A 24,794-nucleotide genomic window follows, 5' to 3' on the forward strand; every position below is an offset into this window, starting at 1 on the left:
TAACATATTTACATATTAGGTAATTTTATGTATGAGAAATTATAACTAAGGGGGAAAGAAAGAAAATCATGAGATAGGAAGGAAAAACTTAAAAGAAGTTTTGAAAAAACGAACATAGTATTCATTCAGATTCCATGATTTTTTCCTCTGGATGTGGATGGCATTGTCCTTAGTAGGTCTTTCAGGGTTTTGATCTCTAAAATACTATTAACAAATTTTTAATGCATTATTTCATAGAAGAGATTTCAGTCTTCTTTTTACTCTGAAAAACTGCTTTTCCTGATCTCTTCAGTAAGAAATTATTTCTCCCAACTTCAGATTTCAAATATCACTTTGTTTAGACTTCTCTTATGATTTTATCCTATCTCTATTATAGTTATTTCTATTATGTGACATTATCCCTCTCTTAAAAAGTAACAAATAAACAAAACAAGTCTCCTCATCTTGCTTAGATTTGCCATAGATCCAATTAATTTACTACTTAGATCGGCTCTATTTTAACCGCTCTGTTGGTAATCTAATTGCTACCATCCATTCTATACTCTTGTGGGTTCAATTTATGGATGCTGGACTTAGTGCTGATATTTATCCTATCAGCATATTCCCTGCAACTCAACTCTCCAGAGGTCAAGAGATCAGCTTTCCAAGAAACTGGAACTAACTGTAATATATTTCCATGCCCAGCTATCTCTGTACACATCCTTCCATGAAGTTTAAGTTCCACCCTAACTAATTTAGTTGATGTTACCCAAATTCTATACTCTAACTCCTATCTTTATGCCCTTTCACAATTTGTTACCCAAGTCTGAAATGCACTTCATTTTCACTTTTATTTCTGACTTCCTTTGCGATTCAGATCACATATATAATTACTGAAAACTTTCCTTATCTTCTTAGTTGTTGGTTTCATCTCTAATCTCTAATGATGAATTGTATATTATCTGCATATATGTTTCATTTTACTCAACACCAGTAGAATGTAAACTCTTTGGGGTAGGGTCATATTCATTTTTTCTTTGTGGCCCCCAAACTTAACAACATAGTGATATAAATTCAGTTAATTTCAAAAATATTTTAGTGCTTACTTTGTTGAAAGAACTATAATAGATGCTGGGGATTTAAATACAACAAGAAATTTCAAGGAGCTTATATTTTCATAAAACCCATAATTAAAAATAGAGATAGAATTGCTATTATTAAAGAATCTATAGCAGATCCCACTGTCTGTTGACTCAGTAAAGTTAATTTTTCAGATAGCAGTATGAAAAAATTTGTTGACTTTCTTACAGTAAAAAGTTTCAGAAATAAATCATCAACATCACACCATACAGTGTTCTCCTCTTTCTTCTTCATCATCATCAAACTAGAACAATGACACCCTCTTCCATTTTATGGCCCTCAGTTCTCTGAGCCAAATAGCAGAAATGATGGTTTCCAAAAGACTTGTCATCATTTCCACAGAATAGTTTGGCTAGATGCCGAGACCAGATGGTAACCTGATGATGGATGGTTGCCACTGTATTTTGTTAAAATAGTGGATTTTCTTTCATGGAGAAATTGATCTTTACACATCATTCATATTTCTTATTATCAGTTGATATATACATATACATATATAAATATACATATATATATTCACACACACACACAGGCTGATTAGGTTTTAGAGAAGGGAAAATAAGGCAAAATTAAGAAACCAAAAGAAGGAAAATCATGAATAAAATACATAAAAATTATTCAGGAAACCAAAGTAATGCAGGATTATTAATGATTTTAATTTTTATTTATGCAATCATTTTAATTGATAAATTCAAGACATTGCTTATATAAATGAACATAAGTACTGAGTTACTTGGTGTTCACTGATAATGATAACAATAAACAAACAAGGGAATGAATGATGTCACATCTCTCAAATTCTCAGAAACTGTAATGTTTTTCCATTGCCTGGCACTCAAGGATTTCTACAATCTGTCCCCTAAGCAACTTTTCCAGCTTTTAATAGACACTCCCTCAGAACCTTTCCCCACCACCACCACCATATTGCAGGCTGCATGGTATAGTGGAAAGAATATTGAACTTGGAGGGAAAAGACTTAATTCCTCATCTTAGCTCTTATACTTACCATCTGTGTGGATTGGGGAAACTAGTTATTTCTCAAAGCCTCAATTTCCCCAGTAATGAAATAGGAATAGTTCACTTATTTCATAGGGTTGTTGTGAGAAAGGTGAATGGTGAACTTTAAAGTATTATATAAATATAGACTAGTATCTATGAGGGCTACTGGTATCACTATTAGCACAAGTAAGTATTTATTAAGCAATTTACTATGACAGCTACTATGCTAAGAGATGAGTATAGAAAAAAAGTCAAAAGATATTTCCTGCTCTCAAGGAGGATTACAGTTTAATAGAAGAGAAAACAGGAAAATAAATATATACAAGCAATATATATATATGTGTATATATATATATATATATATATATATATATATATATATATATGAAATAGCCCTACTCTCAATAAAATTACATTCTACTGGTTTTGCTAATACATATAGATATAACTAACAGAAAGATAAGTATATATATGCATAATATTAAATAATAATTTTACATGTGAAAAAATAATCACCACCACTATCACTATTGCCTTTAATATCAGATATGATACAAAAATATGTACTGTTTGCAAATTCACACCTTCTCATCCATGATTATTTCCTTCCTTATTCTAAGAATGCTCATGATTCCTCCACATAGTAGCACTACATTCCTTCCTAAAGAATCAGCTAAAATCTTAACTTTTCTCTGATGTCTTCTCAGTTGGACTCTAAACCCATGAAGGGATCATGTTGTCATATTGCTCCTTATTTAAGTTTTAAATACATAGAGATATATAGATATATATGTATATAAATCCCCTAGTATCCAGCATTATGTTCTACATAAAATAAGCACTTGAAGGTTATTTTGTTAATGAATGAATGATGGACCCAGCTTTAAATGATGACTCCATCTGATCTAAGTATTTTTTGCACTTCTTGTACAGTTATCAAATTTTTATTTATATCATTTGTATCTGTATACCTGTCTTATGGTCTACTAAAGTCTGGCGTTAATGCTCCACCTTTATATCAATATGATTCTGGGCATCTTGATGGTTTTGACAGCTGAGTACAAACAAACAATGGTAAATGCTATCAAGCTGTAAAAATTTCCAGTAAGATTTTGGTAACACATTATGTCTGCTAACAGCTAACTATTAGTTCACTCTAGAACACATTCATCACTAGTATATTGATCCCAGAGGACGGATTCTTTAGTAAAGAACAAAAAAATTAAAAATAGAATACCTACTCTCAGTTTTAGGCAAGGTTTTCTGGTTCGGCAATGACAGTGATGGAAAAGAACACATAAGGTGCCAAGTATTGCAAAGTTTTTAATATACCTAAAGTCATTCATTTAAGAGCATGGGAGAGAATCATATGATGAGAAGGTGTTGATGTGCTTCAGAATTCATCAGTGAAAGGAGAATCCATGATGAGGAGATCACTGGTGCAACAAGGCATCAGAGAATGTACCTCTTATCCTGCATTCTGTCACAAAGTCCTCAAATCCTAGAATTCCCTTTTATTCAACTTTGTGTTTTCTCTCACTTCTGTAGAGCAAGCAGAACCTGTCAGTAGAACAATATAACATTATTCCTAGAAATTTTATTTTGAAAGCACTTGTTTTATGTTGTTTTTTTTTTGCAAGGCAATGGGGTCAAGTGGCTTGCCCAAGGCCACATAGCTAGGTAATTATTAAGTGTCTGAGACCGGATTTGAACCCAGGTATTCCTGACTCCAGGGCTGGTGCTTTATCTACCATGCCACTTAGCCACCCCTTGAAAGTACTTCTCATAAATCCTCTGATAATCTTTTCCTTCTTTCTGCTATTCATCTCACCCTCCTATAATTTTCCCCATTTCCAGAGTCTAAAATTGAATATATCTTTTCTTTACTCTACCAATCTGAAATTCTTCTTTGATTCTCATGGTCCAGGATTTGGAATCTGATGAGGTGATCATAAATTAGGAAACATTTGAATATATTTAGGTATATAAATAAAAAAAGGAAATGACAAACCACTCCAGTGTCATTGCCAAGAAAACCCCAAATAGGGTCATGAAGAGTTGGATATGACTTAAAAAATAACTGAAAATGTGCTGTAAGAAATGATTAGGGAACAATTACAGAGAAAACCAGGCAGAATTGTTTGAATTGATGCAGAGAGAAGTGGAAAGAATCAAGTGAACAATTTCCAAAATGCCAACAATATTATAAAGACAAACAAGAGAGAAGGGAAGGGAAGAGAAGGGAAGAAATATTTACTAATTCCTTAATATATGCCAGTCACTGTGCTAAGCACTTTATTGACATCTCAGTTTCAAGACCTAAGAACTGTCTTCAGCATAATCACCAACAATAGTTCCAAGCATTAATAATAATAAAAAAAAAAACTACTGGCTTTCTCTTAGAAAGGTGACTCAGTACAAAAATAAGATGAGACATGGCTGTATGTATGCAAATACACACATAAACAAATACAAACAAATGCATTATTTGTAGATAAATATATTCATGTGTAAGAAGAAACATTATTCTGCACTAAGATTTTCTTCTCTCTAATAAGGAAGTAGGTAGCATATTCTATCATATACTCTCGAAAATTTTGTTTGATGATTATGCTGATGAGAGTTCCTAAATCTTTCAAAGTTATTTGACTTTACATTATTAATGTCATTGTACCTCAGTCAACATCAACTCATACAAGATTTCAAAAATTTTTCTAAAACTATTTCATCACTTCTTATAGCACAATATCATTCATCATATTTTGTATATAGGCCTGCATTTATACATATATATATATATGTGTGTGTGTGTGTGTGAGAGAGAGAGAGAGAGAGAGAGAGAGAGTACATATAAACATATGGATATAAATACATATATTTATGGATTATGTAGTAATGTACTTATATTAAGGCATGATCAAAGCAGAAATTTGTTTTGCCTGACTATACATATTTCTGATGGGATTTTTTTCTTTCTTAATTGGGGAGAAGGAAGAAGAGAAGACATACTTTTCCTGATTAAAACATTTATTTAAAAAAGAAAAACTAATAGACATAAAAAAATCTCTTCTCCCTTTAAAGTAGTTCTGGAAACAATAACCTGTTAACAACAATATTTCTAAGAGAACAATGAAGTAGTTGTATGGTCCAAAGATCAAATTTCCAAGAGTTAGACTCAGTTCCAGCTTTGGCACTTCATAGCTTTTTTAAAACCTTAAATCAATCACTTCCTCCTTCCCCTATCTCAGATTTCTCATCTATAAAATTAAAGCATTTTGAAAGGATGCCTCCAATGTCTCTTTCAGCTCAAAAATCCTAAGAATGTATTTGTTATATATGATAAAGACAATAAAATCTCCTTTTAGAAATACTCTATATGAAGGCATTTTTCACAGCTGATGTGGAAATGAGTTCTGTACATTCAGGAAATGTAAACCAAAAAAATAAAATAGCTTTAGAGCCAAAAATAGAAGTTGACTTAAATTAATTTTTCATCTGGGACAAGTCAAGCAGTTTATCTCAGAGTGCTGTATAAGGAGAGCTAAAATGAATCAATGAACTTGTATTTGCCTGCGAGAATGGAATAAATTGCTTCTCTCTTGGATGAAATCTTTTTGTCATTGGTATATCATTTATTGAATTATCTACTTCACTACCTTTTCTTTAGCTCTTCCTTATTTCCCCTTTCAAACAGAACAACTAGAATTCTGTATAACACAAAGAAATCCTTTTCCAGGATCACTTTTTTAAAAAAGTTAATAGATTGGGTTTGGGTTTAGGGGTTAAGTCTAAGCTATTTTTGCTATAATAATATCTGATTGATAGCTGAACTGAAGGAGTATGAGAAGGGCTTTTATTGAAAGACCCATTTCACAGATCCCCTTAGTACCCATAACCCTGTCTGAAGGGGTAGAGCAGACATTGAAATATCCAGGTGAGTTCACAATGTAATAGGACAGACAAAAAAAAACCCTAATGAGCCCTTAGACTACATTAAGGAATCCACAATGTCAGGACTAAGGATAAAAGAGTAGTGCCTTACCCTTATCCCTGTTCAGACCATACTTGTACTGCTGTTTTTAGTTCTGCATATCACCTTGTAGAAAGGGCATTGATGAACGAGCAAACATCCAAAGGAGAGATATTAGAATGATGAAAATCAGTTGAAAGAAATGGTGTTGTTTTTCCTGAAGAAGAATCAGGATAAGATAAATGGGTAGGCAAGGTGGTAAAATGGAAAGAGTATTGTATTTGGAGTCAAACAACCTTGGTTCAAATCCTAACTAATACTATCTGTACAATTCTCATCAAGTAACTTAATGTTACTGAATTCAGTTTCCTCATTTATAACATGAAGTGGTTGTAAAATGTAGCTTCTGAGTAGCCTTCTAACTTTAGATCTATGACAATGATACTAAGAATTTGAAAGAATGTCATGTGAAATAGATATTTTCTTTGTTATGTTTGATCCCAATACAACCAACAAGTATTTGTTGTATAGGGGCTTAACAAGATGCAATACTGGTTGCTGGGCAACTTGAAGATAAAAACAAAAGAAGGAAAAAAATCCTTTTCTTCAAGAAGATTGCATTAGTGTTAAGGGAATGAAGGAGGAAAATGGCCTGGAGTCACCTAATTTTCTAGATCCCTTTTTCAGCTAAACCACTACATGTTCAGGACTCTTGCAAAACTAGAAGACTAAACTAGAAACAAATGAAGACAAGTTTCAAAAAGGATGATTTAGGAAGAAAAATCTACAAAACAAAAAGGTTTTTAAAAAATTTATTGAGAAAAAAGAATATTGGAGAAAAGTTTGGATCATGGCTAGGATTGAATGGGATGCTGATTATAGATAATGAAGAGATGGCAAAGCTGATCAACTCTTTGTTTACTATTTATCTTTTCAGGGAAATATTTGGATAGGACAAGCAAGAACAAAAAGGGTCAGTAAGGAACTGAAAACTATGCAAAATATAATGATTATTTCGGTTTTTTAAGCATCTTTATGGAGTCATCACCAGTCTCAAATAGACACTCAGATAATAAAAGAAATGGCTGAGATGATTCCTGAAATATTATCTTTGGAGGTTTGTTAACAGCAGAGAATCACTGAAGATTGGAGCAGGGAGAAAGGAAGAAGAGAAGAGGGAAATAAAAGAAAAAAAAGGAGTGAAAAAAGAAAGAAAGAAGAAAAAAGAAGGGGGGGGAAGAAAGGAGAGAGAGGGGAGAATAGAGAAAAAAAGAAGATGAAAGAGAAGGAGAAGAGAGGAGGACAGAAAAGAAAAAAGATGGAGTCTGCAAACTATAAGACAATAAATTTGATTTTATTTTCCTAGAAAACTTATAAAAATGCTAGAAAAAGTTAAAAAACATTAGGCAAATTAATGATTATCACAAAGAATCAGCCTGGCTTCATGAAGAGTAGGTTATAATGAGCAAAGCTAAGTCATTTTCTTTTTTAAAAAAATTACTAGGCTAGTACAAAAAAGTATTGCTGTAATACAGTTTATTTGTATTTTAGCAAAGAATTTGGTAGATTTTCTCATAATTTCCTTGTGGGTAAATTCAGAAAATTTGAGCTAGGTGACAGGATAGTTGGGGGGGGGCACTTAGAAATAAAGATTTTCATCCAAAGAATTGCCTTTAATGGTTCCATGCTATCTTAGCCAGTGATCTCCAGTTAGCATTTGTGCTTGACCTTATGCTATTTAACAATTTCATCAGTGATTTGAATATCTGTATTAAAAGCATGCTTATCAGTTTTAGAGAAGACATATAGATGGTAAGAATAGTTATCACACTGGACAATAGTCAAGATCCAAAAAAGATCTTGTCAGACTAAAACTCTAATAGACTTCAATCATATAAATCTGAAAGTATTATACTTGGTTTGAAAGATCAGATTCATGAATACAAGATGATGGAGCAGTAAAAAGGAAGCTATTCATCAGAAAATCTTGGAATTTTAGTAGAATACAACCACAGAACCACTTAACAGTATGATGTGGCAGTTAAGCTAACTAATGCAATCTTCAGCTACTTTAAGAGAAACAAAGCATCCAGGGCTAAGGACCTGATAGTCCTATGGTACTCTACCCTTTTTTGGACCATATCTGGACTACCAGTTTAGTTCTAGTAGCCATATTTTGTGAGTGAGTAAATTTGACACACTGGACATCAACTAGTAGAGAACAAATAGATGATGAAGGACTTGAAACTATGTCATATATCATTTGAAAGAATTAGGGATCCTTTAGCGGAGTCAGGAGAAGGCTCTGAGGGATATAACGGTCTTCAAGTATCTGAAGGGCTATAGAAAAGATATTATAATACTATGCCAGAATATATAGTGAAGAAAGTAGTTTCAGAAAAACCTGGGAAGACATATATGATGTGCTACAGAAAAAATAAAGCAGAATCAGAACAATGTATCCAATTGCATTTTAAAGAAAAACTGAGAGACTTAAGAAATCCATTCAATGATTGCAATCATCCAGTATAATTACAAAGGACTGATAAAGAAATATGCTGCCCACCTCCTGATAGAGAGGAGATAGACTGAAGAAGTAAAATGAGACAATCAGAATTTATATAATTTGAGTTCATAAATCAAGGTGAAAGTTACTGTGGGAACAAAGATTACAAGGAAGAATCTGAAATGTCATTAAGTTCTAATTTCTCATCAATTTACACTTGAGGAAACTGAAGCCCAAGGAAGAGAAGGGTTTTGTACATAATAATTAAGAGTCATGTCCTGGTCCCCATGAATCTAGATTTAATACTCTTGGCTTCCATATGAAAAGCAATCTTGGTATTATGTCGACCTACAATCATTTGCCTAAATCTATTCTTCAGTCCTTTCCTACACCTTTCTTCATATGGGGTATCACAAATTACAGTGACCTTGGGTAGCAGTAGCATTTTAAAGAAGTTTTTGTAAGTGCATGAAGAATGTGTCATGTATTGTTCTGGTAACTATGGCAATTTTTATTGGGTAATTGGGTTTGCAGAAACATCTTGATTCATCATTAGTTACTGAACTAAAAAATAGTCACTTGGGGGCGGAGCCAAGATGGCTACAAGAAGGGATCCAGTCTGAGGAGCTCTCTGATAAAACTCATAAGCTAAGGACTCTAACTAAACTTTCAAGAGACAGAACCCACAATGAGACCCAGTGAGGCAGTTCTCCTACTCAAGGTAACCTGAAAAGAGCAGAAAGGCTCTACTCCCCAGGGTTGGAGGAGTGGCCCACCAGAGCAAAAGAACTTCAGCCTCCCAGAGGCAGCCCCAGGGAGCTGGGAGCTGCGGCTCACAGCAGCAGGGGAGTCTCCTGAGCTGTACCCTGGGGAGCACTGGGCACAAAGGAGGGGAACAGCAGGGGACCTCTGCCAGAGCAAGCACAAGGAGCCCAGCCCTCAGGGCACACAGCAAGCAGCTTGGTCTTTCTGCAGCCCAGACCCAGGAACAGAAGCAGACAGAGCCAGTAAGCAGGAGCCCCCCCAGGGCATGAGCCCATTGAGCTGAGGGAGGGGAGTGAAGAGAGAGAGAGAGAGAGACTGCCCAGCTCTGTCTTCTGCCCCTGGAACAAGACTCTGGGGCTCTGACCACATTCAGATCCTGATCCCAGTCTAGGCCCCCCATAGAACAACAGGGTCCCCCCACCTCGGCCCTGTGGCAGAGGGGGGTGCTTATGGTCAATCACAGGCCAGGAGGGAGGACAGAGCCTCACACACTGAGACCCTTGTGGGAGTGTCCCAAAAGCTCAGGAAGCACCCCAAAAACAGGCCCAGGCTAGGAAAATGAGCAAGCAGAGAAATAAGAGGAAGACTATTGAGAAATATTTTGCAAATGAGCCCAAGAAGGATGAAAATACTCAGTCTGAAGATGAGGAAGCACAAGCTCCTGCATCTAAAGACTCCAAGAAAAACAGAAATTGGGCTCAGACTATGACAGAGCTCAAAAAAGACTTTGAAAATCAAATGAGGGAGTTAGAAGAAAAACTGGGAAAAGAAATAAGAGAGATGCAGGAAAAACACAAAAATGAAGTCAGCAGCCTAGTCAAGAAAATCCAAAAACATGGTGAAGAAAATAACATGCTAAAAACCAGCTTAGATCAAATGTATAAAACAGTTCAAAAAGTTATGCAGGAGAAGAATGCTTTAAAAAGCAAAATTGGCCAGATGGAAAAAGAGATAAGAAAACTCTCTGAGGAGAACAAATCCTTCAGACAAAGAATAGAACTCAGGGACATTGATGAATTTACCAGAAATCAGGAATTGATACTTCAAAACCAAAAAAAAATGAAAAATTAGAAGAAAATGTGAAATATCTCATTGAAAAAACAACTGATATGGAAAACAGACTTAGGAAAGATAATTTGAAAATTACTGGAATACCTGAAAGTCATGATCAAGAAAGGAGCCTTGACATCATTTTCAAAGAATTACTACAGGAAAATTGCCCTGATATTCTAGAAGCAGAGGGCAAAATAGAAATGGAGAGAATCCACCGTTCCCCCCAAGAAAGAGATCCCAAAAAACCAACCCCCAGGGCAAAATAGAAATGGAGAGAATCCACCGTTCCCCCCAAGAAAGAGATCCCAAAAAACCAACCCCCAGGAATATTATAGCCAAGTTCCAGAACTCCCAAGTCAAAGAGAAAATATTACAAGCAGCCAGAAGGACACAGTTCAAATATCGTGGAGCTGCAGTCAGGATCACACAGGACTTAGCAGCAACTACAATGGAAGCTCGTAGGGCTTAGAATAAAATATACTGGAAGGCAAAAGAGCTTAGAATGCAGCCAAGAATGAACCACCCAGCAAGGCTGAATGTCCTCTTCCAGGGAAAAAGATGGACTTTCAATGAACCAGGGGAACGTCAAAGGTTCCTTTTGGAATGGCCAGAGCTGAACAGAAGGTTTGATCTTCAGATACAGGACTCGGGTGAAACATAGAGATTGGAGGAGAGGGAGGAAATATGAGGGACTTAATGAGGATGAACTGCATGTATAGGAAAATGATACTGATAATATTCATATGAACCTTCTTAGTTAATAGAGCAGGTAGAGGGAGCTTTTATAGTTGAAGCACAGGAGAAAGCTGAATTCGAAGATAAAATATGGTGTAAAAATGGAGTCAATAGAAAAAAGGGAAATGGAATGGGAGAAAGAAAAAGGAGAGGGGGGAATAGTCCAAGCTATTTCACATAATAAGATTTTTTTATTACAATGAGGTATTGCAATGATATGGAAGGGGGAGGCAAGGGGGGAGTGAGGGAACCTTTGCTCTCATCAGAGATGGCTAGGAGAGGAAACAGCATATATACTCAATGGGGTATAGACATCTGGAGTAAGAAGGAGGGGGGGGGAGCAGGGGGAAGGGGTGGGGATGTGAATAAAGGAGGAGAAGATGGACCATGGTGGGGAGTGGTCAGATATAACACATTTTCTTTTTTACTTCTTGCAAGGGGCTGGGATTGGAAGGCCTGCCCAGGACCATAGGGCCAGGTGGACTCTGGGCCTAAGGGGTGGTATGGGGACTCAGGGCTTCTTGGCCCCAGGACCAGGGATCTGTCTGCTGCGCCACTCAGTCACCCTACAGCAGAGTCAGAGTGAAAGGAGAGAGAAAATATAGTACATGGTAGTGGAGAAATAAGAAAGGAGGGAGTTGCGATCAGCAATGGCAACGTTGGAAAAATATGGAAGTAACTTCTGTGATGGACTTATCATAACTAATGTGATCCACCCATGACAGAGTTGTTGGTGTTGGAACAAAGACTGAAGCACATTTTTTGTTATTATTATTTGGAGGAAGGTGCAGGGCAAGTGGGGCTGGGTGGCCTGCCTGGGGCCACATAGCAGGGTGATCTTTGTTTGTCTGGGGCCAGATTCAGACCCAGGTGCTCCTGGCTCAAGGGCCAATGCTCTTTCTGCCACCCAGCCACCCCTACTATTATTACTATTTTATTTTATTTTGGGTCTTTTTTTTTCTTCTTTTTGGTTTTTGCAGGGCAGTGGGGATTGGGTGGCTTGCATGTCACATGGCTGGGTGATTGTTGGGTTTATGAGTCTGGATATGGACTCGGGTGCTCGTGGCTCCAGGGCTGGTGCTTTGTCCATTGCGCCACCTGGCCATACCTACAATTATTACTATTATCTTTTTATTTTAATTTTTTTCCTCTCCCCTTTAGTTTTTTCGCCCAAACAAGTCTATCTATATTCATGGGGGGAGGGGTATTTTGTTTACTTGTAAACAAGAATATTTTATTAATGTAAAAAAACATTTGTACAAAATGAGAATTAAAAATAACGTAAAAAAATAGTCACTTACCCTAAGATTATTTTCTTTTAAAATGTATTTGGTGCTAAGGGTTCTTAAGGAAATAGAATATACTTTTACAATTGTAGTCTTCATCTACCTCATTTGTGTTTTTTTGTCTCTTTGTAACCCCCCTATTTAAGGTACTTTGAGGATATTCAGGCCTTTTGCCCAGATTCAACATCTACAGGCACTTCTAGGCCTAAGAGTTGATTTCTTGTGTCCTACATTCTTTTCTCCAAAAGGATTCCCAAGAACTAATCCACCTGCTTCCTTGATCTACTGCCCCTACATACTTTCCCCTTAGGTTGCTCATGTCTTTAGTTCTTAGTTCATTTAAAGAGAAGTGATAACTGAAAGGTATAGAACTTAGTGAGTGGCTAAAGGACCAATCATCATCTCTGCCAACTATTTACTCCAGGTTCTATTTTAAGTCATACAGCTCAGGTAGCACCAAGGTATGTGTAAGGGATGAGAAATATTTTTAATTATATCATTACAAGTTCATGACAGAAAAAATTTATATTAATTTTATTTTTTTATTTTATTTAAGGCAATGGGGTTAAGTGACTTGCTTAAGGTCATATAACTGGGCAGTTATTAAGTGTCTAGGGTCAGGATTAAAACTCAAGTCCTCCTGACTCCAGGGCCAGTGTTCTATCCACTGCACCACCTAGCTGCCCCCTTATATTAATTTTCATAAACAATTAATACAATTACACAAGAGTGTTTATTCCCCTGGGGCGGTTAGGTGGCGCAGTGGATAAAGCACTGGCCCGGCCCTGAAGTCAGGAGTACCTGAGTTCAAATCTGGCCTCAGACACTTAATAATTACCTAGCTGTGTGGCCTTGGGAAAGCCACTTAATTCCATTTGCCTTGCAAAAACATAAAACAAAACAAAACAAAACAAAACAAAAAACAAAGAGTAGTTATTCCCTCATAAGAACAGAAGATGAAGTGCTGGCCCTGAATTGAGTTTTAATGAGTTTTAATCCTGACCCAGATACTTACTAGTTGTATGACCCTGGGTAGGTTTCTTAACCTTATTTGCCTCAGTTCTTTGTAAAAATGAGTTGAAGAAGTAAATGACAAATCATTTCATTTTCTTTGCCAAGAATACCCCAAATGGGAATCATGGAGAAGCAATCATCACTGAAACAATTCAACAAAATGTGTTCCCTCACAAGAACTATACTTATTTACATGATTGCAAATCTCCTTAATATTAAATATCAGAGAAGGCCAGCTGATTGGTTCATTCATGACCAAAGATTCATTGTTCAGAACAAAAACTTCTAGTCTAGTTAAACACTTCAAAGGAAGAACATCATAAAACTCTACAACCCTCCACAACTTCTCAAGAAAAGCTTATTAATGGAGGGAAAATATTTTCCAAATATTTTTGAGTGACTACAGAATGCTGGGTATGTTCTACAGTTCTACAGTAAAAATAAAAATTATTTTTAAAATGTAACTAAACCCAAGGACCAAACCGTATCAAAAGATCATAAGGAAGAATAATTAACAAATTCACAAATGATCCTTGTTTGCATTCAATGTTAGGCTTAATTTTATTCTTCTCTTCTTTTTAAATACTGAGTAAAATGTTTAATATCCATACTAAACATTATATGGTATTGAGGCTACCACTGCATGGGATAGAAGGATAGACATATGACCCCATTTGACCCTCACAACAAGAAACATTTTCTTCCACTTTACATAGAGGAAAACTGAGTCACAGAGAAGATTGGAGAAAAACAAATCATTAATCATCACACAAACAGGATTCATATCCTAGGTTTTCTGAACCTAGGGTATTTTTTGCTGTTTATACAGTACACACATATGCAAAGATATAGCATATGAATGTGATAGAATGTTATTGTTTTAAAATAAATCATGAGTAGTAGGCAACCTTCAGAAAATCTGAGAAAGACTTTCATGAACTGTTGCTGTGTGAAGTGAGCACAACTAGGATGTGTACAATTACACATCAGTGCCATTCACATCCAGAGAAAAATTATGGAGTCTGAATGAATTATGCAAAGCATAATATTTTCACTTTTTAAAACTTGTATGTTTTCTTTTTCTCATGTTTTTCCCTTTTTAGATCTGATTCTTATTTCAAAACATGACTAATATGGAAACATGTTAAACAGGAGTGAGCATGTATATAACATGTATCAGATTACTCTCTGTCATCAGGAGGGGGAGGGAAGGAAGGGAAGTAGAAAAATATGAAACTTAAAAGCTTAAACAAAGATGAATGTTGAAAACTATCTTTGCAGTGAAAAATATTGAAATTTGAATTGAAATTCATTTGAATTTGAATTAAAAAATGAAATAATATTAAAAACAAAGAATAATCAAAAAATAATGTGTTGGGGAGCACAGTTGTAAAATAACGGCATGCTCTTTTAGATGAAACTACTATGATGTTGTTTTGCTCAATCATTTATTTTGTTATGAGACTATTCATGGACGGAAGGTAATTTGGAATTATTTATTATTTTAAAGTAAAACTAGTCAATAAAACATTTTTAAAGTCTCTGGGTTGATGTTTTTCAGTCATTTTTCAGTCATGTTCAATTCTTCATGACCCTATTTGAGGGTCATGGCAAGTTTACCATTTCTTGGCAAGTTTACCATTTCCCTCTCCAGTTCATTTTACAGATGAGGAACCTCATGAGTTAAGTTGCCAAGGGTCACGCAGCTTGTAAGTGTCTGAGGCCAGATTTGAACTCAGGAAGATGAATCTTTTTTGATTCCAATCCTGACTTTCTATCTACTATGACAATTAGAACACCATATGATTAATAAATATTTTAATTGATTTGGATAATAGATTAACAGAATGTCAGGACTGGAAATAACCTTTGAATTCATTTAGTCTGAAGTAATGAATTTACAAGTGAGGAATCCAAGGCTAGAAGTGAAGCTACTCATGGTCCCACAGTGATATTAGAACCTAGTTCCCTCAGAACCTAGGCCACATAAACTCTTTCCACCAAACTTATTAACAAAATGCATATTGCCCAGCTTTCAATTGTCTTGCTGCCTTTTAAAAACAATCTTGAATATTTAAATACTAAAGAAATGTTTGTTCATTTGAATCACTATATAACAGAGATACAGAGTTCCTACATATTCATACATATGTCCATTGGAACTTTCTATGGATTTAGCCAGTATTTTGTCTTTAGTTAGAAAACAGATTTATAGATTTATCAAGCCATTGTTAGTGTATCTGAAGACAAGGACTTTCATATAAGGAAAAAAGTGTTAAGTATCAAAGGATGGCTAACCAGATGGAAAACAGGCTACAGGAGACATTACTGTATTGGTTGAGAGACTGAACTGGGATACCTCAAATATCTTTTCTAACTTTGAGAATATATAAGTCTATGAAGAAAACCACTGCATATTTAATGATTCTTTTGTTCCCCTTAACTTCTAATCTTCAGATGGTGAATGAATGGAAATTTGTCAAGCCAGCTGCCTAAAGAATTATTTGTCAAGTTAGACTGATTAGCTTCTAAGTCCCCCTTAAATGCTGATTCTGTGATTTTTGAGTCAGAATTCTGGAAAACTCAGGCCCCTTGAACTCAGATTTTTTCAAACCTAACAGTAAATTTTTAGACTTGAACAACTGCCTTAACTCTTAAGTCGGCAGGGCTCAATGTCATCAAATACTAACTATATAAAAACTGAGCACTTTGCCAAATAAAAGCCTGTAGTTAAGAGATGCAGAAAGCAACATATTCCTGATAGCAGTCCCTGAAATGCACTGAGATAACCAGCTTCTGTCAGAAAGTCCAAAATGTAACTGTCAGTTAATATTTTCAGTCACTAATTACCTGCAGGCAGATTTGACCCCTTTGCTTAGAGGTGACAAGTTCTATATAGACAATTAGCAATCCCCTGAGTCATTCTCTGGCTGATGTATAGTCATTGTGGCTATTAATTCACTTTAACCCTCAGAATTTTAGAAATCCTCAAATAGAAAGTTGTTTCACTTTGCAAGATGGACAATGGCAACTGGAGTAGAGGATCTAAGACCTGGACTCCTCAAAAAAAAATCTTCTTTAATCCTTTTAAAGATTCATTATTTCATCAATGTTTGCTCCTACTGATAAGCTGGCTCCTATCTATTTTCTAAAGTAATTTTCCTGTGGTGTTGCAACTGAAAAATAAAATCATTACGGAGGCTAACCTTCTGATGAATCTGTAGAAGCTGAGTTAAGTTTAGAGTATACAAATACACAATCCATTAAGGAACTCTTTAAGTCACTCCAACTTGATAGGATTCATAGATTTTTGTGCTATTCTATCATGGACTTTAAGATTCAAGGATCCAATCTACACCAAGATGAGAAAACAGATTATATAACTTGAGTAGGGGAATAATAATGATAATGATAATAATAATAATAATAATAATAAATGTCAATAATATTAAAATTAAGCCATCTTTTCAAAAATAAATGTATTGAGGTATTTGTTTCTGCATCACAACTGATGATTCTCCCCATCCCCCCATGAAGTATCCTTTATAACACTGATTTTTAAAAAACAGCTTATTAAACTGGAAAAATTATCAATCATATCTGACAGTGGGCATTTTACCATTCCCATTGTCTCCAAACTCTACAATGCAAGGAAGAAGATTCATTTTCTAAACTAATCTCACCTCATTTCTCATCTAATGTCACCTAATTTCAGTTTAGCTCAGCTCAGCTCAGCCCATCATATAGCAGCTCATCTTATTGCATCTCATTGAATCTTCTTTCCTCGCAAGGTCAAGCACAGTTATTATAACTACCATTTCACTTCATTTTTTATTCTTTATATTTATGTTGTTATTATCATAGTGTACCGACAGTTTTATATATATGGATAGAGCATAAGATCTGTAGAGTCAGGAAGATCTGAGTTCAAAGACTACCTCAGGTACCTTAATTCACTGGAAATGGAAATATATCTCTAGTATCTTTGCCAAGAAAATCCCATGGTCCATGAGGTCATGAAGTTTCAGACATGACCAAATGACCAGACAATTATGTATTGCTTTTCTGATTCTGCTTGCCTTGCTCTGTATCAGTTCGTATCTTTTCGTGCTCTTCTGAACTCTTCCTATTCATCATTTCTTACAAAACGTTAACCTTCTGTAGCATTCATATAAATGCTGGACATGAACACATCAAAATCCCAAAACCATGCCAGAGAAACTATGGAAAAGATGTGATTGGAGGAGTATGACTAGAAAAGAAAGTGGACTGGTCATCAAGTTAGGGGTAACTAAAACTCTGCTTGCTATCTTCACAATGTTAAAAAGAACTAGAAGAAGGTCCTGAGCAAATTGGTTGGGACGTTCATGGGGAATTTGTGGAATTACATGGTCAAGAGTTACTCAGAATAAGGAGGTAGTAATCTGATGATGATGATGATGATGATAATGATGATGATGATGATGATGATGATGTTTGTCATTCATTCTTGAAGAAGATCACGACATCAGCCAGGTGATGCCAAGATAGGTACATGAATTGGATTTGAGTGAAAGGACTGTGCTAAGTCATCAGACTCACTTTTTCCTCCAGAGTCATCTGGGTTCAGTGGTCAGATATGAATTAGGACAACTGGAAATGGCCCTGAATGTAAAGAAATCAGGGTTAAGTGACTTGTCCAAGTGTCAGGTGCTGAGGCTGAATTCAAACTCCCATCTTCCTGATTATAAGACCAGTGCTTTATCCATAGTGCCCTGGCTTGATGCCTGTATTGATGAGATTAAAGATCCACAGCATCTTGAAATATCATTGTTACAAAAAATGTATAAAGCCCATACAACTTCAAAGTACTTTATATATACTATCTCATTTATCTCACTTGATTCTAGTAACAATTTTTAGGCCAAAAATTATTATTCCTATATTATAGATAAGGAAATTGAAACTGAGCAGGGTCAAATAACATACCCATCTAAGTCTAAGGGCCTTTCGATCCTGAATTCCTTTTTTTCCCCTTTGTTATGAAAAGCAGTACCAATACAATTGTCCTATACTATTAGACTAGCCCATCTGATTAAACAATATGAAAGTTTAAGATTTAAATTTCATTACAAACACAAATATTTTCCATCTTTGAGTATTCTGAGGGAGCAGATCATCTGGATTAAATGTGGGTTCAAGTGAAGAACGTGGACTTTGAAATAAATTATTTGCCTCCTTCAATATTTAAACAAAAGAGAACTTAACTGAGTCCTAATGATATCTTCTTGGGCTATTATAATTGTTTTAAGTGTAAAAGGATATTTAATCTATGAAGTGTTCATTTGTGGAAAATTCCAAACCAAGGGTACATGATGTGTAGGCTTTTAGAGAACCTTATGGCTTTTATTCAAAAGATTTAGAAGTGTCTGACCTCATCTCCCATTTTAAAATAAGAGCATTCATCATAAATTTGGTCATCTATCTTACTAAACATGTCAAAACCTCTTACAAAAACTCACTAAACTCCATATCCTCTTCTTTGCTCTAGTTTCTAAGGAAGAGATGAACTTAATTTTGTCAAGATTGACTCTTCTATTCTTACCCTGATCCTTTACCCTGTTTATCTTTTCTGTTACTTACTTCATTAATCTTTCCCTCATTTTCCCCCTTTTTCCATTTTCTCTGTTTTTACTGGATCATTCCCTGATACCTCTGAATATGCTAATAGTCACCCCATTAAAAAATTCCCTTTGCTTGACCCTCTCATCCCCTCAAGTCATCATCTGTCTTCCCTTACACTGTAAAACTTCTCGAATAATTTACTCTCACTGTCTCCATTTCTTACTCAAGTCTCAATCCCTTATAATCAGACTTTTGACCTATTAAGACTTCCACTGTCTGTAATTACCAGTGATTTTTTAAAAATTGAATTATAATTTTGTTTTCCTTCATGATTTTTAAACTATTTCTCTCTTCCAGAGGGAAACTTTTGTAACAAAGAATAAAAAAAAGAGAAAAAAAAAACATATGTTAGGTCTGACATCATGTGTAGAATTTTACATCTGTCCTCTAATTTGGCAAAAGGAGGTACAGGGCAGCTAGGTGGTACAGTAGATAGAGCACCGGCCCTGGAGTAAGGTAGGACATGAGTTCAAATCTGACCTCAGATTCTTAATAATTGCCTAGCTGTGTGACCTTGGGCAAGTCACTCTTTTTTTAAAGTTTTTCTTTTTGTAAGGCAATGGTGTTATAAGTGGCTTGCCCAAGGCCACATAGCTAGGTAATTATAAAGGGTCTGAGACCGGATTTGAACTCACATACTCCTGACTCCAGGGCCGGTGCTCTATCCACTCTGCCACTGTGCTGCCCCATAAGTCACTCTTAAACCCATTGCCTTAAATAAATAAAATGTTTTTAAAAAAAGAAGGTACATTCTCAAAGTTCTTTAATGTCAAGTTTGGGCATTAAAATTTTACTACATTTAGTTTCATTTCACTGTTGTTGCTATTTTTTTATCTGCATCTCATAGTTATTGCATTTATTATTTTACTGGCTTGATTATTTCAGTTTGAATTAGATCATATGTTTTCCTCATATTTTTAGTAGTCATAATTTTTCACAGAGACGTAAAAAAACCCATTACATTTATGCACTAGAATTTGTTTAGCTCTTTATCAATCCATGGACATCCACTGTGTTTTCAGTTCCTTGCTATTACAAAAAAAAAATGTTGCTATAAATATTTTAACAAATAAGAGATCTTACATATTAGTAGGATCTCAAAAATTTAGTAACAAAAATAAAATATTAAAAAATCTTAGTGAAGTCTTTCATCTTCCTCATCCCAATATTTGATCTGTTCTCCAACTTATTTCTACCATCATCACAACTCCTTTATCTATCTCTTCTCCACTCACATGACTAGCACTCTCATTCTGTACTTCATCACCTTTCACATGTGGATTATTTAAAAAAACTTCTTATTTGGTCCCTATGTTCCAGAATTTACTTTATACAGAAATCTATCTTCCACATGATTATGCCAAGATAATTTTCCTGAGACATGTCTAATTATGTTACTCCAATGCTTAAATGTCTTCAGTGGTCTCTAATTATGTTTGGCATAAATTGTTGTTATTGTTCAGGTCATGTCTGACTTTTTATGACCCCATGAACTATACTGCCCATGGAGTCTACTTGGGAGAGATAGTGAAGTGATTTGTCATTTCCTTCTCCAATAGACTGAAATAAATAGAAATTAAGTGACTTGTACAGAATCTGTATTTGAGGCTACATTTGAACTCAAGTCTTCCTGACTCTATTCCTTGAGTCATCTAGCCACATAAAATGCAAATTCCTTACTTTAACTGTTATTGCTCTTCATTATCTAACCAGATCTAGCTTTCTAGCCTTACATTCCTTTTCTTCACATACTATGCTTTTCAGCTAAATTGGTCTAGTAACAAATCCTGAAACTTCATTTTTCTCTGTCCATATATGCAAGGTATCTCTCATATCTGGAGTGTATTTCTTTAGGTACCACCTTGACATATAGCTTTCCTTGTTCCCTTCCAATGGTTGTCATTCTCATCCACATTTAATTATCTTGTACCAAAAGTTCACCCAACAAAAATGGACTTGCAAAACATAAGTAAATTCTACTTGTAATCTGTCTATATTCTGTTCCACAGCCTAGTAAAGGTAAGCTACTTGAAAAAAAGGGGTTGTTTTATTTATGTCTGGTACAAAATTTTGTACAAAGTATGCATTTAACAAATGTTTGTCATTGGCTTTCTTGTAATAAAATGAGTATGAAACATTGACGAGAACAATGGGTTTAAAATCAGGTAATTTTCATTCCAATTCCATTTCTGATATTTACTGACTGTGTAACCATGGTTAAATCAATTACCCCAAAGTTTCACTTTTCAAACCATGAAATAGGGAGAATAATATTTGGATTGCCCACTTCAAAGGGTTGTTATCAAGATATTGGTGGCTTTTTTCCTTCTGACTTAAAGTTACTCTCCTTCCTCCCTCAATGAGAACTCAGTGTTTGCCTTAAGTCACGTCCTTCCACCAAAATCCTTTCCGTATATTATGAGATTTCCACATATACACATTGCTCCTAGCTCAAACACCATAACTTTCCACTTTTCCAATTTGCTTGTTTCCCATGACCTATTCCTACACCCCATCATAGCTTCACACAGCAGCAATCATGTCTTTGATCTTGCCATAACCCAAATGTGTTCTATATCCATATTCATGAACTTTGAAATTATTTTATCTGCTCATAAATATGTTGTCATTTCACCTCTCCCTCATAATTTCTATTGCCATGTTTTCAACCTCCCAGTGACCATAATTATTTAGACCATCACCTAGCTATTCTCTCTTCCCTTCCTTATCTCGACACTTTGTGAATTATTTTAACCCTATACTGTTCCTTTTTCTTGAGTCCCTTTCCCATTTAACCAGTCAAAGACCTGGTCCTGCTAAGTGCCAGCCTTGGCTAACATCCACAAATTACTGACTTTGTTCTGACTCTAATTGTGCTAAAGCAAACTGTAAAAAGTCACAGAATTGCACATACTGAATCCACTGCACGTTTATGTTACATGATCTCAATTTGACCCCCACAGAAAAATAAACATTTTATCCCTTTCTAATCAACTCAACTTGCAGCAGATGCTCTGTTCCTGTTGTTATTGCTCAGTCATTTTTCAGTCATATCCAACTCTTCTGACCCCTTATGGGGTTTTCTCTGCAAAAATATTGTAAGGGTTTGCCATTTCCTTCTCCAGTTCATTTTATAGATGAGAAGCTGAGAAAATAGTGACTTTCCCAAGGTCACACAGTTAGTATCTGAGACCAGGTTTCAATTCATGAATATGAGGTTCCTGTATCTAGATCCTTTAGTCTATCCACTGTATCACCTAACTACCCACAGTGGATTTTACAAACCTTTTTATACTTCCTAAAATTTTACTCTTGCTAGCTTCCTCATTCCTGAAGAAGTAATTCAACTAACAACAGAGAGGTTCATCCTGAACTCCTTAGTTTCTCTAACCTTAACCCACATCCATCCTTTGTAACATTTCTCATATATGACACTCTTTTTCTCCTTGCACATTACCACCCAGATTGATGCAGACTCTCATTATCTTATGACTGAACTATTGCAATAGTCTACTAGATGGTCTGCTTGCTTCAAATCTCTTCCCATTCAAATTCGTCCTCTCCTTAGCTGTCATCATCAAAAGGATCTTCATAAAGCACATGTCTAACTATACCATTCTCCTAAGCAATAAACTCTAGTGGCCTCTTATCACCTCTAGGATCAAATATAAAACCTTCTGGTATTTTGATTTAACAGTATCTTCAGTTTTATAATATTTTACTCTTCCTTCTGTCTTGCCTTTTAAAAAAAAAGTTAAAACTGATAAGAAAAAAAAGTTAAGCAAAATTATTCAACATATAAAAAAGTCTGAAATTGTCTGCAACTCTGATACCATCCAATCTCTCCAAAAACAGTGGAGCATGTGCCTTTCCTTCTTCTAGGATGTATGCTTTCTCTTCTTATATCTTTTCTTTGCCTCCATGCTTTGGAAGGGAGTCTTATTCAGATACAAACTGAGTCTCTCTGGTCTTTTCTGTTTCTAAGACCCTGTAAATTTGTGATCTGGAATTCATCTTACAGGGATAATCATTAAAGAACATTGTATAATTGTCTTCCCTATACCTCTTTTATTGGATATCTATTATTCTGAAGTTTTTAGATATCTTATATATGAAAAGGAGTGTACACATTTTCCTTAAAACACTTTGTTTAACATACTACAAAGACCATATTTCTGAGTAAATTACCAGTAAGAAGACTTTACCTTTTCCTAGAAGACACGAAGTTTTAATTAGGAAACCAACTGCTTATTTTAAGTGAGATAATATCACCTTTCCAAACACTGCTATTTAATGGAAGAAGAAAAAATCCTTTTTACAAATTTTTCTTTTGCTCCTCTGTAGAGATCTTACCTCCTATTCCCATCCCCTCATCTTAGAGGACAATTGGAAGAGCATCAAAGGAAAAACAATATGGATATTTTAAAAATCCAGCAATTCCAGAGAAGTACTGGAATTTGTTATTGCTACTTCAGATTCAATAAACAAACAAAGAAGCTGTCCTCTCTTGCACAAAGAAACCATCCTTGTGATGTAATGGTAGCATATAAGGTTTGATGAAACTAGAATAAAACAGGTCAAATTGTTTATTTTTGAGGAAAACACGCATAAAGTCAAAGAATTCAAGTCAATAAAGTCATAGTTACTAAATATAATGTCCTAGAATAAGATAGCTGAGATTTAGCTCTGATTCTGTCACTAAATTTAGCATCTTGTGGAAAGAATCAGCATGGTAGAATAAATAATGCTGGAATTTGTGACAGAATACTTGGCTTCAAATTCTAACTCTACTTACTGATTACATGCCATTCATTGTTTATATCTTCAGAGTTTAGTATAATGCTTGGCACACAGTAGGTAATTAATAAATCCTCAGTTACATCAACTGTAAAATGAAATAGTTGAACTAAATTATCTCCAAAGTATCTTCTAATTCTAAATACTAGGAATTTGAACAAATCACTAAATGTCTCTAGGCCCCACTTTCTTTATCTGTAAAATGAGGAGATTTTTATAAGTCATTCCCCAAGTGATAAATGATTAAAGCATACAGAAAGGTAATTCTCAGATGAAGACATTAAAGCTATCTATAGATATATGAAAAATTGATCTAAATCATTACTGATAAGAGAAAGGCAAACAACTCTAAGGTACCACCTCACACCTATCAAATTGACCAAAATGACTAAAAAGGAAAATGATCAATGTTGGAGAGGATATTGGAAAACTGGGACACTAATGCATTGCTGGTATAATTGTGAACTGATGTAATCTTTCCAGAGAGTAATTTGGAATTATGCCCAAAGGGCAATAAAACTATGCATTCCCTTTGATTCAATAAAAGCATTACTATGTCTTTATTCTAAAGAGATCACAAAAAAGGGTAGAAAACCCAGATGTACAAAAATATTCATAGAAGCTCTTTTTGTAGTAGCAAAAAATTAGAAATTGAAGGGATACCCATCAATTGGAGAATGACTGAACAAATTATGGTATATGAAAGTGATGGAACACTATTGTTCTATAAGACATCATGAAGGATGGAACTTCAAAAAACCTGGAAAGACTTACATGACCTAATGATGAGTGAAAACTAGAAGAAAATTATACACACTAACAACAACATTGGGTGATGTTTAATTATGATGGACTTGTTTATTTCAGTAGTACAACAATCAAAGGC

The 24,794-nt window shown here is 35.1% G+C and overlaps 1 protein-coding gene across 2 annotated transcripts in view; it reads right to left on the bottom strand.

Annotated features, from left to right (window-relative positions):
• Positions 1-24,794, bottom strand: part of ADCY8 (adenylate cyclase 8) — a 397,409-nt gene that overhangs the window by 347,594 nt on the left and 25,021 nt on the right. The gene's annotated exons all lie outside the window — the stretch shown is intronic.

Source organism: Macrotis lagotis, chromosome X (genome assembly GCF_037893015.1).
Source record: "Macrotis lagotis isolate mMagLag1 chromosome X, bilby.v1.9.chrom.fasta, whole genome shotgun sequence".
Taxonomy (NCBI): domain Eukaryota; kingdom Metazoa; phylum Chordata; class Mammalia; order Peramelemorphia; family Peramelidae; genus Macrotis; species Macrotis lagotis.